Source organism: Orcinus orca, chromosome 11 (genome assembly GCF_937001465.1).
Source record: "Orcinus orca chromosome 11, mOrcOrc1.1, whole genome shotgun sequence".
Taxonomy (NCBI): domain Eukaryota; kingdom Metazoa; phylum Chordata; class Mammalia; order Artiodactyla; family Delphinidae; genus Orcinus; species Orcinus orca.
Genome location: NC_064569.1, coordinates 5,444,720 through 5,467,049, shown reverse-complemented (window position 1 = coordinate 5,467,049; position 22,330 = coordinate 5,444,720). Strand labels below are relative to the sequence as shown.

At 44.7% G+C, this 22,330-nt stretch overlaps 2 long non-coding RNA genes across 4 annotated transcripts; both read right to left on the bottom strand.

The window, feature by feature from the left end:
• Nucleotides 1-1,547: 1,547 nt before the first annotated feature.
• LOC117196321 (uncharacterized) lies at nucleotides 1,548-13,286 on the bottom strand. 3 transcript variants are annotated; one of them, XR_007470143.1, is made up of 4 exons: nucleotides 12,145-13,286; nucleotides 7,991-12,052; nucleotides 1,864-7,062; nucleotides 1,548-1,731 (listed from the first exon to the last, which is right to left on the bottom strand). It is a non-coding gene; the product is annotated as an uncharacterized LOC117196321 (long non-coding RNA). The 3 variants fall into 3 exon arrangements; XR_004476447.2 differs by having other exon boundaries at nucleotides 7,991-8,065; nucleotides 12,145-13,284; XR_007470142.1 differs by having other exon boundaries at nucleotides 7,991-13,284.
• Nucleotides 13,287-17,730: 4,444 nt separating this feature from the next.
• Nucleotides 17,731-21,268, bottom strand: LOC125960470 (uncharacterized). The gene is made up of 4 exons (XR_007470146.1): nucleotides 21,035-21,268; nucleotides 19,670-19,788; nucleotides 18,197-18,276; nucleotides 17,731-17,931 (listed from the first exon to the last, which is right to left on the bottom strand). It is a non-coding gene; the product is annotated as an uncharacterized LOC125960470 (long non-coding RNA).
• Nucleotides 21,269-22,330: the final 1,062 nt, after the last annotated feature.

Below are 22,330 nucleotides of genomic sequence, written 5' to 3'. Positions count from 1 at the left end.
CCTAGGGAACTTATATTATGGAAGATAAATCCACACTATCTATATTATCCATTTATCTTCCATAATGCACGTCATGGAAGATAAATCCCACACAATAATATGGGACCTGATAATCAACAAGGACCTACCGTACAGCACAGGGAACTCTACTCAATATTCTGTAATAACCTATATAGGAAAGGAATCTGAAAAAGAATAGATACATGTACATGTATAACTGAATCACTTTGCTGTACACTTGAAACTAACACAACATGATAAATCAACTATACTCCAATAGAAAATAAAAATTAAAACATAAAATAAAATTCCAAAACAAAAACATGGAACCTGTCATCTCATAGAAGTTTCTAGGAAGTTCAGGACACTGGATTATGTTTGAATATCCACTGTAAAGGGACAGAGAAGCCAGAACTTCTATCTACTGTTAAGAAGGGGATTTGATGATTGTTTTGATTTTGGAGACCACAAGAACAAAATTGGATGTGCTGTTCCAGTCCATTAACCGAGCGATCTGAAAAGCTGCCGGCTCTGGGCGGGACACCAAACTAAAGAAGTTTCTTCAAATGGTCTAGGCTGCAATACAAGTACCTCTGCCCTGTGTCCCCAGGTGGCTCAGAATGTCTATGACAGATAACAGAATGGGGGTGCTGCTGGTGTCTGTGACGAGGCCTAAGAAACTAATTCCTGAGGATGACCCTAGGGTTTTTGAGCAAAGAAAGTTATTATTAGCTTGACACTGGACCTTGGAAGAGATGGATAATATGCCACACATGGCCAGGAGACTTCAACATCAAGCGAAGCTCATGTACACAGAACTAGGGTCTGAGCAAGCACTAGATACTCCTGTCCATTGCGCGAGCAGATAATTCACATTTCTGAGCACTTCCTCCTACTGACTGCCGTCCTTCCCTCCATCTTTTGACTCAGTGGGAGATTCTCTGTGATCATTTGCCCAAGGATGCAAAAAAAATGGAGCCTTTTTTATTTTTTTGTTTGTTTTTATGTATTATTTGTGTGAAAGGTATAGTAAACCTATTACAGTACAGTACTATATAGCCGATTGTGTTAGTTGTGTACCTAGGCTAACTTTGTTGGACTTAACGAACACACGCTCAGAACGGAACTCGTTCGTATGTAGGGAACTTACTGTATAGCCAAATTCGATTTCATAGCATCCTCTCATATGAGTTGATAATCCCCAAGCCCCTTGGAAAATTAGAAAATTTTTATGAGTATGAGATAGACATTGTTGATATTCTCAAAGTGGGTGATCTTATCAGTTGTCAGGGGCAACTATTAATGCATTCATTGATTGGGCACAGTTTATAGTTCTGAAATAAAAGATGACTGAGGATTAAAACAAAGATTTAAAGGAAACTCCCCTTACATTAACATATACTGTCAGGCTGGGTTCCTGCTGGAATATATAGGCTCACGTGTAGATTCCTCGTTCATAACTGTAAAACTCCAGCCAAGCAATAATGATCATAATGAACTAAAGAGACCTCGGGTTAAACAAATGATTACAGTTGACAATCAAGGTGTAAACATGAACCTAATTAATGAATCTATAATCTCTCTTCCAAGTCTCTGGCCATTAGCCATGCTTCTAATTAAACCGAGTGCAGGAGCAGCCGTCCATCACCCGAGGGCCTGGTGCCTCGGCGTTCTGAATTCCTTGACAGACTGACCACCCCAGTCGTGATCTTTCAGCCTCTGTTTCTTTACCTGTTGAAATTCAAATAAGGTTTCATTTGTTAATAAGACTCTTCTCCAAAACACCCTCAATCATTGGTCAATCTGCCGGAATACAGAAAAGCTGGGATGGAAAGCAAAAGACGAACACTGCCACATATTTACCAGATGGCTCTGCGATGAGCCACATAGATCAAAAGACGGAGTGGGGGCTTCCCTGGTGGCGCAGTGGTTGAGAGGCCGCCAGCCGATACAGGGGACGCGGGTTCGTGCCCCGGTCCGGGAAGATCCCACATGCCGCGGAGTGGCTGGGCCCGTGAGCCATGGCCGCTGAGCCTGCGCGTCCGGAGCCTGTGCTCCGCAACGGGAGAGGCCACAACGGTGAGAGGCCCGTGTACTGCAAAAAAAAAAAAAAAAAAAAAAAGACAGAGTGGGCCCTGCTCTTAAAGAGCTAACAAATGAATATTCCTAAAAATAAAAGTAAAGCAATAACAGTGTGTTCATCTACCTCAGGGGATGTCAGAGACTTCTGGAGGTTAGTAAGGGCATCCCCTGTGTCAGAGCACAGTTCTCTACAAAAAAACAACTGCAGAGTAACCGCAGCTTCTGCTTGAGGCCCACCAGGACTGGAGTCCACCCCTGGGCTATCAGTCTGCATTCCACGTGCCTTCAGGCTCCGTGAACCTTGTGGGATCAAAATACTCTAAGGAATTGGTGGATTTCTCACATACGCTCCATGACATCTGTTCTGTAGCCTGCCAGCCATGTTCGATGCTCAGGGAGAAGGAGAGAGCTGTCTCTCAAACAGAATCCTTTGCCATACATCTATCAACGCGGTGTTGACAGTCCTTCACGCAGTGTGGTGCGGGGGCAATGATATCTCAGTAAAAATTCTTGCTGGGATCCAGTGATTTATTTAGCTAACAGCTTAGTTAATTATGTCAGTTTGACAATTTCAAGAGGGAAGGAAAAACACACACGGGCTGGATGAGGAGATGGCCTCGGTAATATTTTATACCAAGGGATTGTTAGGAAACCCAGCGATTTCTTGGTAAAATCTTTCGGCTGTCCAGCATTCCCCTATAAACAAGACCACCACTAAACTTTGAAAGAAACCAATTCTTCTCTCCACACTTGAACAAGGCAAAGTAACGCGCAAACAATCAGCATTTAGTTTTCAAATGATGGAATGTTTCCTCTGGAAGGAAAAGGGGTCTTTTTCACTAAAAATCCGGAGCTTGGATTCCAGTCTCTGCTCTGCTTCTGGGTGACTCTCTCGACCTCAGTTTTCTCGTCGTACAAGCCAAGGGTAGGTCAGCTTGGAGGACAAGAGCCCTTGTAGTTCCTGCATGTCAGAATCTGTAAGACCATGGATGTTCAGCTTATGGGATAGTCCTGGGACAGGTTGGGACCTTGGGATTAGCAGACATCACAGGTTGTCTGCCTCAGAGCCCAAGCCATATACCCACATGCCAGGACAAAGCCTTCCGTGTCTCCTGTAACATTAGTATCAACACTTCTCCCCCATTCAAAGGCTCAACCATTGCATTTTCTTTACACAAAGTTCTTCCTGATCTCTTTCTCCCATGGGCCTTGAGGCAAGTTCTGATATATTCATCCTTCCCATACATATCTTTGGATGCCTGCTGTAAGAAAGAGACTGTTCCCAGTACGGAGGATACAGGGAAAACAAAACAATCTCTGTTGTCATGGAGATACCTGCTAGAGCTTTAATACTTTCCTGCATGAGAAATGGGCCAGGTGTCATTGCCATATTAGGGAGGGAAAAGGAGAGGCACAGGCAAGCTATTCCGGCACTCTGGAGGTGGAAGACAAAAATGAAGTCTGCAAACAGACTGTGATAAAATAATCCATGAGTTTATACTGCAGCCCTATTCCATTCCACAACTAGCAATAGTGACCATCGTTCCAATCACTACTGTTTACCTTGCATGCTATGGTGGAGAAATCCCTTTTACAAATATTCTATCATTTTCTTGAATAAAAACGCTTCCAGGTATTATTTGTTTTGCCTTTTAGTAATTGAATTTGATAAATGCACAGAGACTTTTAAACAATCAGCCCAAGACAAACAGTAAACAGCAGAGCTGAGACTGACTCTGGTTTTGACTTGAATTCTCATCTCTTTCTATTATGTTAAAACTCCTCTGAACATTTTTTTGGTCTAGTTTCTTTTTTTAAAAGACTGTTTGCTGGACTGAAGCTTGCCAAAACCTCATTCTAACAACAAACCATGAAATCCCCCCTCTGTGAACTTATCAACTGGTCCCAGAGTTACTTCTTTTTCAAACTCTTTTCCCATTTAGGTTATTACAGAATATTGAGCAGAATTCCCTGTGCTGTACAGTAGGTCCTTGTTGGTCATCTATTTTAAATATAGCAGTGTGTACATGTCAATCCCAAACTCCCAGTCTATCCCTCCACCCACCCTTTACCCTTGGTAACCAAAAGTTTGTTCTTGAAGTCTGTGTGCCTGTTTCTGTTTTGTAAGTAATTTCATTTGTGTCATTTTTTAAAATTTAGATTCCGCATATAGGTGATATTACTTCTTAAATCTTGTTTTAGCCATTAAATTTTGGTCTGATAGGTAAAACAGTCATTTTAACTCTATAAGAGGAACTAAAATAGGGGTGAAAATGACTAAACCCTCACTACAGTTTGCTGATTAATTGAGACAAAACAAGTCAGGACTGGAGGTAGACATCTGTCAATGGCTCCAGAGAGGAGGAGCTTTGGGGATTGTCCTCAGGTCCATCAAAGATGCCTCACTTCACTTCCACGGAGAATGGAGGAAGACGGGAAGTAATGAGCTCGTAGCATGAAGAGTTTAAATTCAAGACACAACAGAATTTCAAGGAAGAGGGAGCTGTGATTTGTTGGAATGGGTGGGTGCCGTGGGAACATGCAAAACCCTCTTCTCTTGACATGTGGTGCTGCCGAGAGGCTTGAATGGGGGACAGGAAATGGAAGGTGATGACCAAAATGACTTCATGAGGTTCTAGCAGGGCCTTCATGGTGCAAGTCAAGAGAGAATATTATGCCGGAAAGAGTAATAGCGAAGGATTTAGGTGGTCTGGGCTTTCCAGGCTCTGCCACTATCTAGCTGTGTACACTTAATTAGGACATTTAACTTCTCTGAGCCTCGGTTTATCTTAATCATAGAGGAGACTCATAGCTCTTGGTCCAGCCTCCCTGACGCATCATAATGAGAAGCATTTGAGATAACTTCTGCTCTACGTAAGTTCATGAGGACAAACTTCTTTCGTTTGTATTTATTACTACTGTATCCTAACTGTTTGCCCTGAGATATGGACGTGGTACACAGTAGACATTCAGTGAACATCTGGTGAATGTATATGTAAATAGCACATGTAAAAATACTTTGAAATGTAAGGAAACAATGGAAATGGGAAGTATCGCAGCTATGGCAACTCTCTGGGGAGACTGTTCCAGTGTGTGCCTCACTATCTCACCCACCTCCACACTATCCCATGGCCATTCCTAGCAGTCAGGGTGAGTTCAAGAGGACACAATGGCAACACCAACCTCTACAAGATGAAATCAAGCAGGTGGCTCGGGAAATACAATGTAATACATGGCAAACATTGATGTGAGGGATGCTGTGATTGGTCCCTCTCTTGGACCGCCCTCCTTCCTACTTTCCATAAGTCTTTGTTGAAGGGAATGTGAAGGAACCTTCCTTGCCATATTGATCAGTACTCAACAGGGACATGGCTATAGAAAGCATGAGGAAAACCCTGAGTCTATCCTCTTTGAAGAAAGCCTTCTGATTCTGATCAGATCATCTGATTCCTAGAGAGGGCAGTTAGCTTCTGTTCCAACTGACAGTAGGCAGTTATGATCAGACAATTGAAGAGGCACATATCTTATGTAATCAAAAGAAGCTGGTACCCATCTCTCAACTGGATATTAATTTAGCATTTTTCCAGGCAACCTCCCTGCCCCATCACAGAGTTGCTTCTCAAATATAAATGTCAAGTGAGGAAGCAGAAATTAATTTAATATGCTTTATGGGCACTGGGTAATACCCAGAAGACTAACAATGGTGGAACAGAATTATAAAAGAATGGAGGGTGAGTGTGCTTTAGAGACCCTGGCGCACTGCCAACAGCACTAGAGTAAGCGGGAGAAGGGAACACTGGTACTTGGGGTCAGCAGCCAGCTTTCTTTTCAGCATGAGTGGTTTCTAGAACCACTAGACTTTTTCCTTTCAAAGGCAGCACACAGGCTTTGTGTCCTGAGGCCCACCTCGAAGACAGGATGCTCAAGTTTTCTGATGCGCAGGTACCAGGTGGCTGGAGGTGGCAATAAATCTGGTTCCATCAGGTGTGGAATGCTTTTCTGTGTGAGGAATTAGGACTGGAGCACCTAAGTGGTGTTCAGTCTGCATTGAAACATTTTAGCATATGGCTAAGTGGCTGGCTCTGAACTTAGGTCACCTAGATTTAATTCCACTTTTGCCATTTATTGACTGTGCCACCTTAAGCAGCTTCGCTAACCTCTCTTGCGCCTTAGTTTTCACAGTTATAAACCAGAAATAACACTGGCACCTACTTCATAGCACCGTTGAAGGGATTAAAGCAGTTGAGCATGTAGAACAGTGCCTGGCACGTACGTGCTCAGTTAATGTTGCTTATAATCATTATACTATCAGTAAGTACGTAATCTGACCTTTCCAGGTTTGGATTAGGAATGGCTATGTTTACCAACTTTCTCCTTTCTCCATTGGGGTCTAGAGACCATGACGCTGCTCTGATTCTGTGTTCCTGTCCCTGTTTGGGGTCTCAGTCTCCATCAATAGGAGGAAGAGATGAGAGATCCCTTCTGGAAGTCCCAGTCCTAAGTTTCAGAGCCACTTCAGCTACTAGCCTGCTAGATGACTCTAAGGTAAAGTCACTTCCCTCTTGGAGTCTCAATTTCCTAATTTTTTAAATCAGGGGGTTGGACCAGTAGATCTCTAGGAATGCTTCTAGTCCCAAAATCCAAGATATCTACTGCCCCCATGGATGCTCAGAGACCCTCCTACCTAAATCCTTATGTGACTTAGGTTGGCCTCTAATTTGTGTTGAATGCCAGGAATGCATCAGCAGTTCTCCTTTCCCAAGATACATTTCACTACATTTTCTGCCTCACTCTCCTCCTACTTCTTGCTTTCACTTGCAACTTGGGGTCCCAGTATGAGTAAGGGGGGGGGGACTGGAATTTCCAGAGTCCAACTAGCCTGAAAACTTTCCTCTCTTCTTCCCCACTTCTCCCCATAACATTTCTTGCAGTTTCTCAAGATATCTTGTCTTCTTGAGCATCCTCTCAACTGAAGGCATTCTGTAAGAGGAGAGGAAACATATGAATGGGTCTTTCTCATGGAGTCATCATTTTTCCCTTTGTTTATCATCAATTCAGCCAGAAGTTGAAGTCCTAACATCATGCGTAGCCAGCATAAGCTAAACCGCTTGCCTACACATGGTCTTAAAAATCAGGATAGATAACGAAATTGTAATATAACATAATTCTTAACTGAGGACCTTGAAGTAGAAAAATGATATGCGACCATAAAATGGTATGCCAGCACTCTCTCCTATTAGCATCTGTGTGTCTGTCTGATTCACGTCTGGTTCCTCCACCAAACTATAAGTCCCATGAAGGTGGGAACTAAATTTTTACCTATAATAGCATCCCCAGCATTGAACAGCTCCTGATACATCATAGGCTCTCAATAAATATTTATTGAATAAATGAATGAGTAGAGATTTTAGTCTATTAGATTAGTCATTTGGAACTTAAAATCATACAAAATTTCTGTCTTGCGAATGAGATGGGGGGAAAAAAATTCCACCAAGCATGAATAGGAATAGTACAGAAGCCATGAAATGACAGAGATCTTCTGGTCCCTCATCCAAAAGATTCCTGTTATATTACAGGGACTTCTTGGTTTATCCATGTGCACATCACACCATCCCCTCCCTCTACAATGTGACTTCAGGAAACTCTCAGTCCAATAATCTCAGGAACTGATGCCCAGGAAGGTATGAGAAACCTTTACCTTTTGGGAAGGTCACAGAGAGTGTATCAGCTAAAATAATGTGAAAAATGAGCATGGGTATAAAAAGAACAATTCACCGTGACAAAGTAGGGCTTATCTCAGGAATTCAATATCCAAAATTAATCAATATAGTACATATCATATTAATATCTAAAGGGAAAAAAACCCACACAATAATAGTAATGGATGCAGAAAAAGCATTTGACAAACCTCAATATCCATGCATAGGACAAAGTTTCAGCAAGCCAGGAATAGCAGGAAACGTCCTCACCTGATGCAGGACATCTACAAAAAAGCCAGTAGCTAACATTATACTTAATGGTGAAAGACAGAATGCTGCTGGTCTAAGATCAGGAGCAAGGCAAAGATGTCCATTCTCATCACTTCTATTCAACATCATACAGGCATTCTTAGTGCAATAAAGAAAAAGAAAAGAAAGTTATCTAGATTGGACATGGAGAAAGTTATCACTATTTGCAGATTATATGATTGCCTATGTAGAAAATCCCAAGGAACCTGCAAAAAATTTCTAGAACTAATAAACAAACTTAGCAAGGTCACAGCATACAAGGTCAACACACAAAAATAAATCATATTTCCAGATATCAGCAATGAACAATTGAAAACTGAAATTAAATATATCTGTATACATATGTGTATAATTTACATATATATAATTTATAATAGCTCCAAAGCCCGAGCATATTTAGGTATAAATCTAACAAAGCATGAATAGGATCTGCATGCTACAAAATGCAGATAGAAGAAATCAAAGAAGATTTAAATGGGAAGACAGACTCAAATAGTAAAGATGACAATGCCAATCAAAATCCCAGCACAGCCTTTTTTTTTAAGACACTGACAAGCTAATTTCAAAATTCATATGTAAAGATAAAGGAATGAGAATAATCAAAACAACTATGAAAAAGGAGAACCAAGTTGGAGGGCTTACACTCCCTGGTTTCAAAACTTCTTATAAGGCTATAGTAATCAAGACAATGAGGTATTTTTAGTGATTGGCAAATAGTTGAATGAAGTGGAATAGAGAGTTTAGAAATAAACCCACACATGGATGATCAAATGATTTTTGACCAAGTTTCAAAGACAATTCAATGGAGAAAGATTAGTACTTTTAACAAATGGTGTTGGAATAATTGGATATGCGTATGCAAAAAAATGAACTTCCATCAATGACTGACACCACATATAAGAATCAACTCAAAGTGGATCAATAGACCTAAAGGTAAAACTTAAAACCTTAAAGATTAACTTAAAAACTTAAAAATTCTATAAGAAAACATAGGACAAAACCTTTGTAATCTTGGGTTAGACGTGGATTTCTGAGATAAAACACCAAAGCAAGACCCCTAAAATAAAACACTGTGAAACTGGATTTTATCATAATTAAGTACTTCTGCTCTTTGAAATTCACTGTTAAAAGAATGAAAAGGCACATTAAGAGAAACAATTTGAAAAACATAACTCTGATAAAGGACTTATATTCAGAATATACAGAGAACTCTCAGAATTCAATTATAAGGAGAAAAAACAAACCAGTTTAAAAATGTGGGAAAGGTTTGAAGAAATACTTCACCACAGGGAAAAATGGATGGAAACTAGACACATGCAGAGATGCTCAAAATCACAGCCATTAAGAGAAACTCAAATTAAAAACATGTGCTATTAGAATGGCTCAATAAAAAAGTGCTGACAGTATTAAGTGCTGACAAGAATGCAAAGGAACTGGAGCTCTCACACTCTGCTGGTGGGAATACAAAACATCACAGCCACTCTTGAAAACAGGTTAGCAGTTTCCTATAGAGTTAAACATATCTTACGACTTAGTAACCCCGCTTCTAGGTATTTGACAGAGAGAAGTGAAAATTCCTATTCACATAAAAACCTGTATATACATACTTATAGCAGCTCCATTCATAATCACCCAAAACTGGAAATAACCCCAAAGCCCTTCAACAGGTGAATGGATAAACAAACAGTGGTCCATTCATACGACGGAATGGTACTCAGTCATAAAAAGAATAATAATGAAGAAGTGTGGATACACACAACAACTCGGGTGGATCTCAAGGGCGTTATGCTGAATGAAAGAAGCTAGTTTCAGGTTACACCCTGTGTGATTTCATTCATATGACACATTCTCAAAAGACAAAATTACAGTGATGGAGAAAAGGTCAGTGATTGCCAGAGGCTGGGGACATGGGGGAAGAGAACCTACAATGGGGTAGCATAAGGCAGCTCTTTAGGGTTGTAGAATTGTCCTGTATCCTGATTATAGTGGCAGTTACATGATTCTATATATGTTAAAACTCATAGGGCTCTATACTCCATGCAAAAGTCAATTTTCCCTAGGTCAAGGGAAATGAAGACATAAAAGGGCAGCCCAAGGGACTTCCCTGGTGGCCCAGTGGTTAAGAATCCTCCTGCCAATGCAGGGGACACAGGTTCGAGCCCTGGTCCGGGAAGATCCCACATGCCGTGGAGCAACTAAGCCCGCGAGCCACAACTACTGAAGCCCGTGCTCCACAACTACTGAAGCCCATGCCCCAACGAAGAGTAGCCCCCGCTCACTGCAACTAGAGAAAGCCCACATGCAGCAACGAAGACCCAATGCAGCCAAATAAATAAAATAAATAAATTTTAAAAATAAATAAAATAAAAATGGGGAAATATTTCAACTATCCCTAAAGAAAGTTCTCTGAGGCACGTTTTAAAAAAAAGAAAAAAAAAGGGCAGCCCAAGAGGGTCCAATGGAAGAGAAAGAAGCAGAGGCAGAATTTTCCTTGGTGCTGGGTTTATGGGCTGTCTTGAACGTGAGTCTTGGGTCTCGTTCAGCACCAACTTGCAGAAGCTGTGTCCCTTCCTTCCCTCTGGTTGCCTCTTTGACTCCGTGCATCTCTGCATGCCATTGGAGCTGGCTCTCCATCGTGGGCTGGGGTGTCAGCGCAGGACTAAAGCACAGGGCTTTCCAAAGGATTAGGCTCTCCTGAAGTGTCACTCTCACCATGATCCAGCAGCAGGAATGTCCCTCTTGCCCAAGCCCCGCCCTCCACTGCACTCTGGATGCCCTCTAAGTGGCACCAGCCCAAACCAGGGACAGTCACTTGTCCACTCACTTCCCAGATATTTACAGCATCCCTATTGGGTATCAGGCACAGCCAGGGACCCTGCTGCCAGGCTGATGCCCACAGCATATTCTGGAGGGCACAGCTGTCAGAGCAGCTGTCCTCACAAGGGCCAGCAGTGGTATGTCCTGTCCCAAAGGTCTGAGGCTTTGATCTCATTTCCCATTTTTGCCGATATTCAACACTTTCCAACACTTCACCCCTTCCTCAGATGAAGAGTTAAACATAGGCAGATGGACACCCGAAATGGCAATATTTTTCTGCTGACTCACCAACCTCCATGAGCGTGTGCTTCCTTGATTCTCTGATCCTATTCAGTTTGTATTTGGAACGACTTTTCTCAGCCTACTGGCAGAAAACTTCATTTTCTTTCTGCTTCCAGAGATAAAATATGAAGCTGGTGAGATGAGGTGTTAAACATGGCAGTGACTTGTCCAAGGTTGCCCGGCAGCTTGGCAGTGGAACTGGGACCAGAGCCTAGACAGTAAGAGCTTCAGGGCTGAAGACTGTACGACAGAGGCATCGCTAAAACCCTTCTCCACAAACTGAACAGAAATGGAAGAAGCTTTCTCCCAGATATCTGCACAAGCAACATAGGACAGAAATGCTTTCAAAACACAGTCATGTCCTGGGGGCAAGAGATGCTTTTGATATAAGTTGTGATGACAGCAGCTCACAACGGAGCCACATTCAAGGAACAGTTCCAGCATGCCAGAGGTTGGGAGGCTTCTTACTCATAAATCATCCTCACACACAACACGCCAGTGAAGCTAAAGCAACGTTAAGGGGCTGACGAACCACAAAGACCAGGAAATGCAGAGTGAATGCTGATCCGGAGGAGCCAGAAGAGGCAAATGTAAACCAAGGCGCAGTCTCGGAGCACAGGCTAGCCTTCTGAGGCTTGCAAGCAACTGTGCTGATTTCCCTGCACGCACAGAGGTCTCCAGCCAGAGGCGTGGAAGGGAAGGAGGCTTTTGCCTTCGTCCACTTGCCCAGCATACAGGGTAAACGTGCTTCCTGGGGTGTCGCACGGTAAGGCTGGTCTCCTGCTAAAGCAAGGTCAGGGCTTCACCGAGGGAGAACGACACTTCCGACACTGAAGGCTTTCTTAACGTCAGTCCCCATTGCCCTGGACGCAAGAACAGAGTTAGGGAATCTGGGCTAGTTTGGGAGGGTGTCGCTGAGTGCGGTCATTCAGGCACACGGGACCACGCCACCTACCTCACCCCACCTGATCCTCTCCCTCCACCAACTTCAGATCCTTTCAGTTCCAAACTTGAAAGGCGCTTCTAGCTGCTGCTCTTTTGTTTCCAGCAAACATGCTGCCCGCAGATAAAGACATCCAGAAGAGAAAAGAGAGCACGGAGGAAGACAGCCCCAGGAACCCCGCCCTTGAGTCCCTCCCTGGCCTGCTGCGCCCCTGCCTGGCTGACGCGTTCACCACCTGACCCAGAGATCAGGCAACTGTCCACGAGCATCGATTTCCACCCGTGAGGTCTCCCCCATCTGCCTTCCTGGTTGTTTACTAAAAAGTGAAGACAAGTCAATGGCCCGGGGCCCTACCATGTCTCTAATTTTGGCGAGAACCGGTGGGACCGGTGTTGGTGGGAATGAAGTTCAGACACTACCTTTGACCTTGTCCCTTCCTAGTGGTGGGGGAGGGGTGGACAGATGTTAGCAGATCCCAGGGCTTGTCCTAACTCTAACTAGCTGAGTGACTGAGTCACCCACCTGCCCACCAAAGTCCTGCCTTAGAAGCAACTGTGTGCTCTCCTGGTGCCCAGACTGATGAGGATGGGCCCGGCAGAAGGTTCCAGCCAGATTGCCCTCTACCTACTACCTTGCACTCTCACCTTCCGGCTTCAGGGCACAAAAGCTTTGCCAGGTTTCCAAACACCCACTAATGCCTTCTGATGGGACCGTGTTCTTAAGCCACTGTGGGCAAGTGACCTTCTGAAAAAGCTTGTTCCCCAGGGAGCAGGCCACCTCCCCCAAACCACCCCACCCCCCAACACACACCTTCTCCCATGGCTATCCCCTTCCCCCGTGAATCCGAATGGAGGGACCTGAGACCATTTTCTGCTACCAATGAATCCACTATTCCTTCTAAGACTGCCAGGAAGGGCTGCACCACCGGATGAGAGAAATCTTAGGGAGATGCTGCCCTCTTCTGGGAAACACGCAAAAAAAAAAAAAAAAAAAAAAAGACCCCAAAGAGCAGCAATTTCTTCCTTGTCTGTAATTCTCCTTCGTATGCAATCACATGGAAGCAGAGAACTATGGGCCAAATTCATAACCCAATCATCCCGAAACCTTCCCTGACAGATGCGCAAAGTCCTGAGGGGGCAGGACGGGATTTCAGGTAATCGCTGTCATCCCCCTGCATCTGAACGAGACCTCAGGCTCGGCCCCGTCTCCCTGCGTCTGACAAATCCCTTTCCTGCACACGAACTCAGGTTCACACGTCCTTTGGAGCAGTGATTCACTGAGCAAACAAATCAAACTCGAGCATCTACTATGTGCTCGGCTTCCTAATGGAAGCCCAGCCTTGCCCTCGGCGAACCCACAGCACAGTCAGAGAGGAAGCAGAGTGGCCAAAGAAAACTACGTAAACTGTGCACGTGCCCATTGTCTTAAAAAGCAGATGAAATGCATTGGGGGGCATCGGGGTCCTGAGGGTGACCTCATGCAGAAGACTGCCTGGCTGAGCCTTCAAGGATGCACAGGAGGTAGGAAGGGATGATGCAGAAGACAGAGGCAGAGGTGTGAGGAAGAGACGCACACCATGCAGACAGGCAGGCGCGCAGGAGAGGAAAACTGTACTTGCTCCTTTCTTTCTCTCTTGCTTTCTTCCCTGTGGGGACGAGCAAACAATAGGCCACTTCAGCGTGAGTTGGACAGCCCACCATCCAAAGCAGCCGGCTGCCATCAGAGATTACATACCACCTTCTGTCTATAAATAGAACCCCCCATGCACTTACACACCCCCCTCTGAAAATAGCGCTGGCCGTTCTCTCTGTGACTTTGAACTGAGAGTTTATATTTAGTTTACTCTCTCCCTTCTATTCATATTTCTTTTGTTTACATAAATACTCCTCTCCATGTATTGCTGTCATGTCTGGACACCTGATGCCATTAGAAGAAGCCATAGCAACTTCATTCCGTATGAACCGGGCAGCTAAATCCATCTCCCCCGGCCCCCGTCTGCTCTCCAATGTGTTCCTCAGAATTCCACAATTCCAGGCTTGAGCCTTGAAAAGAGACTTAAGAAGTCATTTTTTAAAATATATACACTGCCTCCAGCTAGATTCCCTGGAACTGGACTACTTAATTTCACAGGCCTCCCAGGGCGGGAGCTGAATTGGCGTTTCTCACCCTTGGCTTGCTTCCGCTGGACACCACGAACTGTTTGCTCTGCTCAAAGCTCTGTTTGCTCTGTTTGCTCTGTTTGCTCTGCTTCAAAAGCTCACAGGCTGTGTATCGGCGGCCAGTCCATTTTCCCAGCCAGCATCCCCACATTATTTCCCTTTGGGCCTCGGTTCTTATTTGTATCAATCTTTTCAACATTTTTACAAGAAGTATTCTCGGAAACTTCAGAGGGATTCTGTACTTTCCTTGAGGGTGAAGGGTTCAGAACCCCAGTGCGGCTCTGGCTTTGGTTGAAGACCATTCTTTCAGTCCGTGGGGTGACGCCCTGAACCCTGTCCCGTATGGGGGGGGGTGTCACCTTGGGGTACCATAAATGGCACCGGGATGGCTGTGAGCTCTGGTTCCTTGTCTGTCCTTCTCCCAGGAGAGCAGAAAGAACAGAGGCTTTGGACGCAGACAGCCCTGGAAGCAAAACTCTGCTGCTCACAGCTGTGGGGTCCTGGGAAAGTCCATAGACCTCTCTGAGCCTCAGTTTTCTCATCTGTAAAATGGAGGTAATGATACTTTCACAGTTGTGAGGACGTACGAAGAGCAGGAAGAGTGGGCATCTGACAGTTTCTAAATCTCCAATATTCCCTTCTCCTCTCTTCCCTTGGGAAACCCACATGTCCCTTTGTCACTTTTCCCAACCCTATGTTAATGGAGACTCCCTATAGCTTTTGTAGGTTCTCAGGAAGCCCAGACCTGCTCTCTGAGGTGAGAGCTGGTGCTCGTAGGCAAAGTCAAGCCCTTCTCAATACAGATCAGGCCTGGAGTCCTTTCATGGGTCCCTGGAAAGGGGCTCATTTGGGGCACAGCCTTGGTGGCTTCGATGGACGGCTTGGGAAGAGCAATGAACAGAGTCCTGCTCTGTGGAACACAGCATCCTCGGGGGAGGTGCAATCCTCCATCACTGATTTGGGATGAGCAGGAGATGCAGAAGCGAGATGGAGGGGAGGCAGGTGCACAGAAGAGAGGAGCCAGCCTGCAGAGCCCGCACACACCTCCTTCTCATGCACTGCCTCTCAATCTTGGCTCTAAATCCCCCTCTCTGGTTCCCATTGAACTCACAGCCAGTCTGGTACTTATTCCAGTTGATCTTGTGTTTTACTGCAACCTCGAGCCAAAGGAGAAAGGAACAGAATCAAAAACTCTTAGGAAAACAAAGTTCTAAATTACATCCAAGTAAAAACCTCTTCTTGCATGTACCTGCTGGGTCCCCTGGGCCACCTGAGAGCACCAGGACTCTAAGTGCCTGCCCACCACAGTCTCCCTTGAGGTCGGGGTCAGCGATCAGGTTTCTGGAAGGTGGGTGGGGATTGAGCTTCTGGGCCCCCTGGAGAGCCAGTGGCTGAAGCAGGTCGTCATCAAGGAAAGCACAGGATTCCCTGCTGGACCGAGGCCACTCATCCAGAGAGATGGTCCCTGAAGGGATCTGGTTTTGTTTATGAAATACAGAGATTCAAAGGAGCTACGTGCACTCACCCCCTCCCTCTCCCTCAGCTCATAGCTTCTGCTTCTCTCAGTCCCAAGCTCCTCCCCCAGGCAACCTGAGGATGTGTCCTGGGGAGCTGGTGCTTCCATGGTCTTTCATAGCCATCTGTTTACCTTTGCATTAGCTTCACCCTGTGTGTTATTTCTTTTTTAATTTTTATTGGAGTTGATTTACAATGTTGTGTTACTTTCTGTCGTACAGCAAAGTGAATCAGTTATACGTATACATGTATCCACTCTTTTGTAGATTCTTTTCCCATATAGGTCATTACAGAGTATTGAGTAGAGTTCCCTGTGTTATACAGTAGGTCCTTATTAGTTATCCATTTTATATATAGTAGTGTGTGTATGTCAATCCCAGTATCCCAATTTATCCTTCCCCCCACTTACCCTCTGGAAACCATAATTTTGTTTTCTACATCTGTAACTCTATTTCTGTTTTGTAGATAAGTTCATGTGTACCCTTTTTTAAGATTCCACATATATTTGAAAGACATGATATTCGTCTTTCTCTGTCTAACTTACTTCACTTAGTATGACAATCTCTAGGTCCATCCATGTTGCTGCAAATGGCATTATTTCATTCTTTTTTTATGGCTGAGTAGTATTCCATTGTATCTATGTGCCACATCTTCTTTATCCATTTGTCAGTTGATGGACATTTAAGTTGCTTCCATGTCCTGGCTATTGTAAATAGTGTTTCAATGAACATTGGGGTGCATGTACCTTTTCAGATTATGGTTTTCTCCAGATATATGCCCAAGAGTCGGATTGCTGTGTTATTTCTTGCGTAGCTGCCGGCCTCGTGGCCCCTCATAACCTCATCCCAATCCACGTGGGGAGGGGCTGCTCGCACCAGCTTCCAAGTCCTGGCCAGTCCTGAAGGTTGATCAAGTCACCCTTTTTCTTTCATTCAATAACTGTTTGTAAATCCTTCCTAGGAAGAGGCATCCTTCTGAGCATTTGACACCATTAATAAACCAACTAGGGAAAGCGCTCTCTGATCACGAAGCTTCCACTGGCTGCCCTGATCCACGGCTCCTTAGCAACCTTGACATTGACCTGGCCCCTCAGTCCTGATCTGTACTTTCAGCCTCTTGTCTGAACCCCACGGCAGTCTGGGAGGTCCCCTGGGAGGGTCCCGCCAGCACCACTGCGAGACGAGGGAAGAGAGGTACCAGGGCTGACGGAACCTACTTGCCGAAGAGTGATTCAGATGTGGCGTCAGAACCAGAATCCAGGGCTCTGACCCTCCACAGGGCTCTGTCCTCTGTGCTTTCTGCCTCTTGTGTTGATTTGACGAAATCGAAGTTGGCCACTTCTGTGCAGTGCCAGTCCTCTGGGAAGCCCCCCAGACCCCTTTACCTCACCCATCACCCCCTTCCCTGAGTTACTGTGACCGTCTGGTCTAAGCAGCGTGCAGCGTTAGCTTTTCAGTGATGTTTTGAATGTCACACATCCCCGGTGAGAGTGTAAACCCCTGGATGACAATGACAGCACGGGGAACCTCTGGACTGTCACAGCATCTCCTGTCTGCTGTGAGGCAATTGTTTACCAGAGGTCCCCAGATGGCTCCTGTGGCCGCTGAGCAGGGCCTGGCTGCAGGGGCCTCATCGTGTGTCCTGGTGAGCTGTACAATCACTTTATACGTGAGAAACTCTATGAGACACGGTGGGAAGCTCTGCCGATGTTCCCTAGCAGATCACTGGACACACGGTCAGCAGTTAACACATTCCCGGCAGTCTGCTGATTACTAAGAAGACAAACCTCACGTTATCCCAAAGCTGGGAGGGATGCAGGAAGCCTCTATCCAGTTACGGCAAATGAGTACAGAGGCCCAGAGAGGCTAATGACTGCTGAGTGCGCTCAGCCAATAAGTATCAGAGCTGGGAAAGGTTTTTCCCGGAAAATGGCTTTAGGTGTGTCTGGTGGTCGGCAGACCACAGAGAGTGAGGAGCAGCAGGAACACAGGGCGGGCGGGCTGAAGATGTAGACCAGGCCTTTCTCATTAGTCCCAGACGTCTGGCGTTTCAGAGGACAGCTGGGGCCAGTTGACAGAGGTCTCCACTCCCATGCAAGGCAGCATCTCTGAGGTCACAGGGACATCTGCAAACCAGATGTGAGGGTCGGGGTTGGATTTTGGTACCAGCTACAAGGCACCCCTCCCCCATCCCGCAGCATGATCAATGAGCACAGTCATATAAGAAGGGAAGAAAGCCTGGGCAGAAACACGGCTAGCATGCGATGGAGTGCACAAGGGCTGGGACCAGGTGGCCCACCGATGCCTCACTCCCTGTGGCATCTGCCCAGGCTCTCAATTAGAAAAAGTAGGAGCATCTATGGAAAGAGATGATGAGATACCCAGACCCACAGGTTGAGTCCTGAGCCTCCGGCTAATGGGCTGAGGGGCGTCCTGAAGTCAGGTGTCATCTGATGGTGCCGTGTCCTCACCTGTGAGGACGGGAGATGTTCAGATTAGACGGTACCTCAGATTCCTTATATTTATGGCATTCTGGTTAATTCTTCTCTCTTCATGTCTTCAGGTTTTTAGCAAAGAGCTGCTAGGGATTCACACAGGTCCACTAGCCCTGTCTGTCTCTAGCAGAAAAGAACAGGTAGCACCAGGGTTAGAATATAATGAAATCAATGCATGTATTGCGATGCCTAACATAGTGTCTGGCATGTAGAGAGATAAATGTTTATTGATAAACATTTAAATGATAAACATTCAATAAATGTTTATTGAGGAAAAAAGAGAAGAAAGGAAGGAAGGGAGGAAGGAAGGAAAGAAGGAAGGAAGGAAGAGAGGGAAGGAGGAAGGGAGGAAGGGAGGGACGGTGAACTGAGGCATACTGTTTTTTTCCCACGTATACAAGTCTTGATTTCCGCCTAAATAATGAAAGCTAGCATTCCTTTAGACTTCTTATACCAACGCTTATTCCAAATACTTGAACCTATTCATTATTTAATATTTACACCCATAGTGTGAGAAAGATGCTATTTTTGTCCCCATTTTATGGGTGAAGAAATGGAGACACAGAGAAATTGACTGAGTAGCCCAAAGCCACCCAGCTAGTGAGTTGTGGGCTTGGGATTTGACTTCCTATCTTTTATTCCCCATCTGTGTTTCCCACCCTGGCCTAGTACCTACCATCATGTTAATGCAAGTAAAAGAATAAACATAGAGGATATTTAGGGCTGAGAAACCAAAACACAATGGGACCAAGAAGAAGTCCAGCCTCAGGAGACCCATGCCAGGCCCACTCCGCCTGGATCAGGAAAATACTTAGACTCTAAGAAGAGTAAGGTGGCCAAGGCAATTGTCTGCTAATTGTACAACATAAATGGAGTTTATACCCTTAAATACCCTCACCTCCAGCACTAAAATTGCTTCCTCAGTGATATGGTTCAACAGAAAGGAATGCTGGGGCCAAAACATGTCTGGGTGTGGAGCCAGCTCTGTCATGTAACATGAAACCTTGGGCTGGTTTTCCCTCTCGGCGCCTCATCTGCTATCATGAAGGTTTTAGACAGCCTTTAAAGCACCAGACCCTGACAAAGCGTTAGGCTTTAATGACATATATTCCCTTTGCTTCTGTTTCTTGGATTCTAGAAACCAAAACCTCTGATTATATTGCTTATTCTAAGATGGGGCGGAGAGACCCAAAGGGGCCGCATCTCTAAAGTCAATGTTCCAAGAAAGGTCCACAGGCTGTCAGGTGGTGGAAAGCATGCAGGAAGCCAGGGTGGTCATGAGCTAAACCAGAGCTTATCACCTTGGGCTCAGGCTAAGGCCCATCCTCTACTGCCAGGCAGGGATCAAATTAACCCACAGATGACTCACCCTCATCAAATATGTCCTTAGGTGCAGTGCTGTGCGAGCTTCTTTGGCAATAAGTCTATTCTTTTGTCTAACTGGCATCCCTTCTATTATAATTTGATCTCACTTCCTTTGCTCTGACTCTAAAGGGAAAGAAGAACAGCTGAGCGGCACCACCCACAGACTGGCCCTTCCGATAAAGGATGCTGGTGCCAAAACATGGGGTTCCAGAAGCCGGCACTTCCATCCTGTTGTAAAACTCAGTCCCACTGGTTTGTGGTTTAGATGTCAGTGAAGTCAACCTTGATGGGTACCGGGCGCCCTGTGGGCAGCAGGAGATATTTCTTATGCCATGGGAGTGGGCTTCAGGGTCTTACTGTGGTGGCAGGTGGAGCAGGGGCCACCTGGCATCCCCTTCGCTTTCTGCCCAAGGTGTGAGGGTGGGGGAAGAGCTGCTGAGTGTGTCTGCTGGGCAGGGGGCGGGCGAGGCCACGGGAAGGAAGACCTGTGAGGCTTCCGTAGAAGGTACAGGGACTCCAGAGAGGAAATTTAAATAGCCTCTGAATGTGTGAAAAGTCATCATCCTCATTAGTTATCAAAGAATATAGCTTAACGTCAAAAGATGCCATTTTCTGCCTGTGGGTAAATTTGGGGTTTGTTTTTGATGGTGACAGTTTTAGTGGAAATGCAAGGAACAAAACTCTCTCACACATGACTGGTAGAAGTGTAAACTGGATGAAACTTTCTGGGGGCAATGGCCAATATCAACCGAAGGTCTGGAAACATTCTTTCAGATAACATTTTCATATGTCCTATAAAAATACTGATTAATATGTATAGAATTAATTACGTTGAATTCACTGCAACATTCTTTAATAACTGCAAAAAATTTTGGAACAAATCGCATGGTCAGTGATAAGACTTTAGTTAAATAAATTAAGGCTCATTGTGGCTATGGAAAAGTATACAGTCCTTAAATATAAAAATATGTAGAGACAAAAGATAGGATATATTAGGTGAAAAACTAGGTATCAAAATAGCAAATACAACATAAATCTATACATTAATATCAATATCTATCTATATCTATCTATGTAGAGAATGATCTATATAGATCTATCTATCTATGAAGGAATACACACCAAAATATTAATTGTGATTAGATCTGGGTGGTGATATTTTAGGTCATTTTACTTTTCTTAGTTTCTGTTTAAAATTTAGATTGTGGAAAATGATATTTCTATGATAAACCTATATTCCATTAGTACAATATTGTGGAAACATAATAATGTTATTTTAAGAATAGAAAAGTATGGGAAAACCCTCCACCATCCCTGACTCCCTGTAAAAAAGGGAAAGCATAGATCAGCCTTGAAAAGAAAAATTCACTGAAGGGCAATGTGCAGGTTCAAGAGGATTCTGGGTAAAAGGAGATAGAGCCTCAGGCTTTGCCCCAGTTAGGAAGGGTCCCCGGAGAGCCATGCTTGAGTGTCTGCTTCTGAGCCTCAGACAGACCCTAGCTCGGTCCAGCTGAGCCAAGTCTCCCATCTGTAAATGCCTCTTTAAAGCCTAGCTCACAAAGTACCCTCTATGACACAGCAACGCCAGTCCTCCCCAAGAGAAATGGAAACATATGTCCACACAGAGACTGTATACACGTGTTCCCAGCAGCATCATTCAGAGTAACCAACAAGTAGAAACAACCCAAATGTTCATCAACGGATGAACAAAATGGGGTCTATCTACACAATGGGATATTATTCTGCAATTAAAAGGAATAAAGTACTGATCCATGCAACAACATAGACGAACTTCAAAAGCGTTATGCTCAAGTGAAAGATGTCAGACTCAAACGTTACCCGCTGCATGGTTCCCTTTAGATGAATTACCCACAAGAGGCAAATCTACAGACATAGAAAGTAAATTAGCGGTTGCCTAGGACTGGGGGCTGGGAAGATTGGGAAATTGGGGGTGCCCGCAAATAAGCATGAGGTCTCCTTTGGGAGTGATGGAAATGTTCTAAAATTAGAATGTGCTGATGGCCGCACAACTTTGTGAATATACTAAAAACGAGTGAACCGTACACTAAAAATGAGTATGTTTTACAACACATACATTGTATCTCAAAATAAAACTTTATAAACAGTACCCCTAGGTGATCCTGTACTTCAGGCGTACAACCCTATCCTTTAAGTGCATTTGATTCATTCAAGTATTCATTCATCAAATATTTTCAAGTCCCCACGATTTGCCAGGTGTTACTCTAAGAATATGTGAGTGAAACAGAAATTACCAACCATATTTTCATGATCTGTAAATCAGTTTACCTACTGGTATCTCTCAGTAGACTAAAATACACGGGAGGGGTGCGTCTTATTCATCTTTCCAACCCTCAGACCTGCACATTGCCTGGCACACAGTAGGGCCTGTCCGATACTTGCTGTTGGATCCGTGAATCAGGTAGACACAAGACAGTTTGAAAGTTGACGGAGCTATGGCTTCCTCAAACAGATCCCTGGAGTACACACAGGGAGTGGGGATACAAGAGAAGTAGACAAAGCTATGGGGAGAAGAGTTGGATCTTCTGGCCTCTCGGGACCAGAGGACAGTATCACTGAAGCTCTGATCAATAGGGTTGGCCGTGGTGATGTGTGTGTGACAACACCTTCGGGCCGTATTTCCCAA